General features: G+C 38.8%; 1 non-coding gene across 1 annotated transcript; it reads left to right on the top strand.

The window, feature by feature from the left end:
• The first annotated feature begins 3404 nt into the window (after positions 1-3404).
• On the top strand, positions 3405-3512 carry LOC112731962 (small nucleolar RNA R71). Its single transcript, XR_003167709.1, has one exon. It is a non-coding gene; the product is annotated as a small nucleolar RNA R71 (small nucleolar RNA).
• The last annotated feature ends 3897 nt before the right edge of the window (positions 3513-7409 follow it).

The raw sequence follows: 7409 nt of genomic DNA, 5'->3' as shown, positions 1-7409 counted from the left end.
GTCTCCTTCTATGAAAGCTCCAGCTGAGTAACATAGATGGGAAATAAGATGAGAAAAAGCTAGCCTTGCCATGGGGGAGGACTTTTCGGCTATTTTGTAGAGTTCAAGGGAGATGACTTCATGAACTTCTACTTCCTCTCCAATCATGATGCTATGAATCATGATGGCCCGATCCACAGTAACTTCAGATCGGTTGCTAGTGGGGATGATGGAGCGTTGGATGAACTCCAACCATCCTCTAGCCACAGGCTTGAGGTCCAGTCTTCTTAGTTGAACCGGCTTGCCTTTGGAGTCAATCTTCCATTGAGCTCCTTCCATACATATGTCCATGAGGACTTGGTCCAACCTTTGATTAAAGTTAACCCTTCTAGTGTAGGGGCGTGCATCTCCTTGCATTATAGGCAAGTTAAATGCCAATCTCACATTTTCCGGACTAAAATCTAAGTATTTCCCCCGAACCATGGTGAGATAATTCTTTGGGTTCGGGTTCTTACTTTGATCATGGTTCCTAGTGATCCATGCATTGGCATAGAACTCTTGAACCATTAGAATTCCGACTTGTTGGATGGGTTTTGTTAGAACTTCCCAACCTCTTCTTTGGATTTCATGTCGGATCTCCGGATACTCATTCTTCTTGAGCTTGAAAGGGGCCTCGGGGATCACCTTCTTCTTGGCCACAACATCATAGAAGTGGTCTTGATGAGCTTTGGAGATGAATCTTTCCATCTCTCATGACTCGGAGGTGGAAGCTTTTGTCTTCCCTTTCCCTTTTCTAGAGGATTCTCCGGTCTTAGGTGCCATCAATGGTAATGGAAAAACAAAAAGCTTATGCTTTTACCATACCAAACTTAGAATTTTGCTCGCCCTCGAGCAAGAAAAGAAAGAATAGATGAAGAAGAAGAAGAAAATATGGAGGAGAGGGGGGAGTGGTGTATTCGGCCAAGAAGGGGAAGAGAGGGTTGTGTTGTGTGAAAAGGAGGAAGAATGGAGGGCTATATATAGGGAAGGGAGGGGGGGTAAGGTTTCGGCCATATAGAGTGGGTTTGGGTGGGAAATTGATTTTGAATTTTGGAGGTAGGTGGAGTTTATGGATGTGAGTGGTAAAGTAGTGATAGGGAAGAGAGATTGAGGTGGTTGGTGAAGAGTTTTAGGGAAGAGTGTTTATGGGATTGTGTGAAAGAGGGGTGAGAAGAAGTGAGTGGAGGTAGGTGGGGATCCTGTGGGGTCCACAGATCCTGAGGTGATCCTGTGGGGTCCACAGATCCTGAGGTGTCAAGGATTTACATCCTTGCACCCATTAGGCATGTAAAATGCCCTTGCACACAACTCTGGGCATTCAGCGCCAGATTGGTGCTTGTTCTGGGCATTCAGCGCCAGCTCTTCTCCAGGGTGCAATTCTGGCGTTCAAACACCCAGATGCTGCCCATTTTGGGCGTTCAGCGCCAGAACCATGCTCTGTTCTGGCGTTGAACGCCAGCCAGATGCTTCTTACTGGCGTTTAAACGCCAGTAAGGTCTTCCTCCAGGGTGTGATTTTTCTTCTACTATTTTTGATTCCGTTTTCGATTTTTATATTTATTTTGTGACTCCACATGATCATGAACCTAATAAAACATGAAAGAACAAGAAAAATAGAATTAGATAAAAATTGGGTTGCCTCCCAACAAGCGCTTCTTTAATGTCAATAGCTTGACAGTGGGCTCTCATGGAGCCTCACAGATGTTCAGAGCATTGTTGAGACTCCCCAACACCAAACTTAGAGTTTGGATATGGGAATTCAACACCAAACTTAGAGTTTGGTTGTGACCTCCCAACACCAAACATAGAGTTTGACTGTGGGGACTCTGGTTGACTATGTTTTGAAAGAAGCTTACTGTGCCTCTTTTCCATGTTTACAGAAGGATAACCTTGAGTTGTAAACACAAGGGAGTCCCCATTCAATTGAAGGACTAATTCACCTCTGTCAACATCAATCACAGCTCTTGCTGTGGCTAGGAAGGGTCTTCCAAGGATGATGAATTCATCCTCATTCTTCCCAGTATCCAAGACTATGAAATCAGCAGGGATGTAAAGGCCTTCAACCTTTACTAACACGTCCTCTACTTGTCCATAAGCCTGTTTTCTTGAATTGTCTGCCATCTCTAATGAGATTTTAGCAGCTTGCACCCCATAGATTCCCAGTTTCTCTATTACAGAGAGGGGCATGAGGTTTATCCCTGAACCAAGGTCACACAGAGCCTTTTCAAAGATCATGTTGCCTATGGTACAAGGTATTACGAACTTTCCAGGATCCTGTTTCTTCTGAGGCAATGTCACTTGATCCAGATCACTTAGTTCATTGGTGAACAAGGGAGGTTCATCTTCCCAAGTCTCAATACCAAATAATTTGGCATTTAGCTTCATGATTGCACCAAGGTACTTGGCAACTTGCTCTTCAGTAACATCCTCATTCTCTTTAGAAGAGGAATACTCATCAGAGCTCATGAATGGCATAAGGAGGTTTAATGGAATCTCTATGGTCTCTAGATGAGTCTCAGATTCCTTTGGTTCCTCAAAGGAAAGCTCCTTATTGATCACTGGACGTCCCAGGAGGTCTTCCTCCTTGGTATTCACGTCCTCTCCTTCCTTCACAGGTTCGGCCATGGTGATTAATTCAATGGCCTTGCACTCTCCTTTTGGATTTTCTTCTGTATTGCTTGGGAGAGTACTAGGAGGGATTTCAGTGATCCTTTTACTCAGCTGGCCCACTTGTGCCTCCAAATTTCTAATGGATGACCTTGTTTTATTCATGAAACTCACAGTGGCCTTAGATAGATCAGAGACTAAGTTTGCTAAATTAGAGGTATTTTGTTCAGAGTTCTCTATCTGTTGCTGAGTGGATGATGGAAAAGGTTTACTATTGTTAAAACTATTTCTTCCACCATTATTAAAGCCTTGTTGAGGCTTTTGTTGATCCTTCCATGAGAAATTTGGATGATTTCTCCATGATGAGTTATAGGTGTTTCCATAAGGTTCACCTAAGTAATTTACCTCTGCTATTGCAGGGTTCTCAGGATCATAAGCTTCTTCTTCAGAAGATGCCTCTTGAGTACTGTTGGATGCAGCTTGCATTCCATTCAGACTCTGAGAAATCATATTGACTTGCTGAGTCAATATTTTATTTTGAGCCAATATAGCATTCAGAGTATCAATTTCAAGAACTCCCTTCTTCATAGGCATCCCATTATTCGTAGGATTCCTTTCAGAAGTGTACATGAACTAGTTATTAGTAACCATGTCAATGAGTTCTTGAGCTTCTGCAGGCATTTTCTTTAGGTGAATGGATCCACCTGCAGAAGTATCCAATGACATCTTAGCTAATTCAGACAGACCATCATAGAATATATCCAGGATGGTCCATTCTGAAAGCATGTCAGAAGGACACTTTTTGGTCAGTCCTTTGTATCTCTCCCAAGCTTCATAGAGGGATTCACCTTCTTTCTGTCTGAAGGTCTGAACATCCACTCTAAGCTTACTCAGCTTTTGAGGAGGAAAGAACTTGGCTAAGAAAGCCTTGACCAGCTTATCCCAAGAGTTCAGGCTATCCTTAGGTTGAGAGTCCAACCACACTCTAGCTCTGTCTCTTACAGCAAAAGGAAAAAGCATGAGCCTGTAGACTTCAGGATCTACTCCATTAGTCTTAACAGTATCACATATCTGTAAGAATTCAGTTAAGAACTGAAAAGGATCTTCAGATGGAAGTCCATGAAACTTGCAGTTCTGCTGCATCAGAGAAACTAATTGAGGTTTCAGCTTAAAGTTGTTTGCTCCAATTGCAGGAATGGAGATGCTTCTTCCATGTAAATTGGAATTAGGTGCAGTAAAGTCACTAAGCATTCTCCTTGCATTATTGTTGTTGGGTTCGGCTGCCATCTCCTTTACTTGTTCGAAATTTTCAATAAGGTTGTCTCTGGATTGTTGTAATTTAGCTTCTCTTAGTTTTTTCTTCAGAGTCCTTTCAGGTTCTGGATCAGCTTCAACAAGAATGCCTTTTTCCTTGTTCCTGCTCATAAGAAAGAGGAGAGAACAAGAAAAGAAGAGGAATCCTCTATGTCACAGTAAAGAGGTTCCTTATTGTTAGTAGAAGAAGAAAAGGAATAGGGGTGAAGAAGAATGAAGAATCCAAACACAAGGGTAAGGATAGGAGCAGTGATGTGAGATGAAGAGAAGTGTTAGTAGATGAATAAATAATTAGAAGGAGATGAGGGAGAAGGATTTTCGAAAATTATTTTTGAAAAAGGGTTAGTGATTTTCGAAAATAGTTTTTGAAAAAGGTTAGTTTTTGAAAATTAAAATAAAAAATTAAAATAATTAGTTAAATAAAAAAGAAATTTTGAAAAAAGGGGAAGATATTTTCAAAAATTAGAGAGAGAGGGAGTTAGTTAGGTAGTTTTGAAAAAGATAAGAAACAAACAAAAAGTTAGTTAGTTAGTTGAAACAAATTTGAAAATCAATTTTGAAAAGATAAGAAGATAAGAAGTTAGAAAGGATATTTTAAGATCAAATTTTTGAAAAAGATATGATTTTGAAAAAGGTAAGATAGAAAGATATTTTTGAAAAGATATGATTGAAATTAGTTTTGAAAAAGATTTGATTTTTAAAATCACAATTAATGACTTGATTCACAAGAAATCACAAGATATGATTCTAGAACTTAAAGTTTGAATCTTTCTTAACAAGTAAGTAACAAACTTGAAATTTTTGAATCAAAACATTAATTGATGATGTTATTTTCGAAAATTAGGAGGTAAAGATAAGAAAAAGATTTTTGAAAAATATTTTTAAAATTTTCGAAAATAACTAAGAAAATTGAAAAAGATTTGATTTTTGAAGAAGATTTTGAAAAAGATAAGATTTTCAAATTGAAAATTTGATTTGACTCATGAAAACAACTAGATTTTTAAAATTTTTGAAAAAGTCAAATCTAATTTTCGAAATTTTAAGAGAAGAAAAAGGAGAAGATATTTTTTTTGAATTTTGAATTTTTAATGATGAAAGAGAAAAACATGAAAAGATGCAATGCATGAAAGTTATGGATCAAAGTATGTGATGAATGCAAGAACACTATGAATGTCAAGATGAACACCAAGAATACTTTTAATGTCATGATGAACATCAAGACTTATTTTTGAAAATTTTTATATGCAAAGAAAACATGCAAGACACCAAACTTAGAAATCTTTCATGTTTAGACACTATGAATGCAAAAATGCATATGAAAAACAAGAAAAGACACAAAACATGAAAACATCAAGATCAAACAAGAAGACTTACCAAGAACAACTTGAAGATCATGAAGAACACTATGAATGCATGAATTTTTCGAAAAATGCAAGATGAATATGCAATTGACACCAAATTTTCAACTTGACTCAAGACTCAAACAAGAAACATGAAATAGTTTTTTGATTTTTATGATTTTATGATTTTTTTTTGTATTTTCTTTTAATTTTTTAGAAAATCATTTTGAAAAAGAAAAATAAGGATTCCAAAATTTTTAATATGAATTCCAGGAATCTTATGCTCTTTAGTTTAAAGCTCCAATCAAAGGGTCAGGCATGGCTTAATAGCCAGCCAAGCTTTAGTATGTAATTACACGCACTGAAGTGATTAGTTGAATCCTCAGTCCAAAGGAATTTGGACATGGCTTCACAGCCAGCCAGGGTTCAACAAAGCATCATGAAACACTAGAATTCATTCTTAAAAATTCTGAAGAAATATATTTTTTGAAAACATTTTTTTTTTCAAAACACAGGAGAAAATTTTTGAAAGATTTTTGAAAAAATTTTTGAAAACAAAACAAAAAGAAAATTACCTAATCTGAGCAACAAGATGAACCGTCAGTTGTCCAAACTCAAACAATCCCCGGCAACGGCGCCAAAAACTTGGTGCACGAAATTGTGATCCCCGGCAACGGCGCCAAAAACTTGGTGCACGAAATTGTGATCTCAGATAACGGCGCTAGAAACTCTGTACGCACGTCTTAATAAATCGTTTTTCATTCACAACTTTGATACAACTAACCAGCAAGTGCACTGGGTCGTCCAAGTAATAAACCTTACGTGAGTAAGGGTCGATCCCACGGAGATTGTTGGTATGAAGCAAGCTATGGTCACCTTGTAAATCTCAGTCAGGCGGATATAAAATAGTTATGGAGTTTTCGAACATAAATAATAAATAGAAAATAAGGATTGAAATACTTATGTAATTCATTGGTTAGAATTTCAGATAAGCGTATAGAGATGCATTCGTTCCTCTGAACCTCTGCTTTCCTGCTGTCTTCATCCAATCAATCTTACTCCTTTCCATGGCTGGCTTTATGTAAGGGCATCACCGTTGTCAATGGCTACATCCCATCCTCTTGTGAAAATGGTCCAAATGCTCTGTCACAGCACGGCTAATCATCTGAGGTTCTCGATCATGCTGGAATAGGATTCACCCTCCTTTTGCGTCTGTCACTACGCCCAGCAATCGCGAGTTTGAAGTTCGTCACAGTCATTCAATCCCAGAGTCCTACTCGGAATACCACAGACAAGGTTTAGACTTTCCGGACTCTCATGAATGCCGCCATCAATCTAGCTTATACCACGAAGATTCTGATTAAGAGATCCAAGAGATACTCATTCAATCTAAGGTAGAACGGAAGTGGTTGTCAGGCACGCGTTCATAGGGAATGATGATGATTGTCACGTTCATCACATTCAGGTTGAAGTGCGAATGAATATCTTAGAAGCGGAATAAGTTGAATTGAATAGAAAAACAGTAGTACTTTGCATTAATCTTTGAGGAACAGCAGAGCTCCACACCTTAATCTATGGAGTGTAGAAACTCTACCGTTGAAAATACATAAGTGATGAAGGTCCAGGCATGGCCGAATGGCCAGCCCCCAAAACGTGATCACAGGATCAAAAATACAATCCAGGATGTCTAATACAATAGTAAAAAGTCCTATTTATAATAAACTAGTTACTAGGGTTTACAGAAGTAAGTAATTGATGCATAAATCCACTTCCGGGGCCCACTTTGTGTGTGCATGGGCTGAGCTTGAATGTTACACGTGCAGAGGCTCTTTCTGGAGTTGAACGCCAGGTTGTAACGTATTTCTGGCGTTCAACTCTGGTTTGTGACTTGTTTCTGGCGTTTAACTCCAGACAGCAGCGTAGAACTGGCGTTCAAAGCCCTTTTACGTCGTCTAAACTCGCCCAAAGTATGAACTATTATATATTGCTGGAAAGCCCTGGATGTCTACTTTCCAACGCAATTAGAAGCGCGCCATTTTGAGTTCGGTAGCTCCAGAAAATCCACTTTGAGTGCAGGGAGGTCAGAATCCAACAGCATCAGCAGTCCTTCTTCTACCTCTGAATCTGATTT

This window comes from Arachis hypogaea, chromosome 12 (genome assembly GCF_003086295.3).
Source record: "Arachis hypogaea cultivar Tifrunner chromosome 12, arahy.Tifrunner.gnm2.J5K5, whole genome shotgun sequence".
In the NCBI taxonomy this organism is placed as follows: Eukaryota; Viridiplantae; Streptophyta; class Magnoliopsida; order Fabales; family Fabaceae; genus Arachis; species Arachis hypogaea.
The sequence above is the reverse complement of the archived record's forward strand: the minus strand, read 5'-3'. Positions and strand labels throughout refer to the sequence as shown.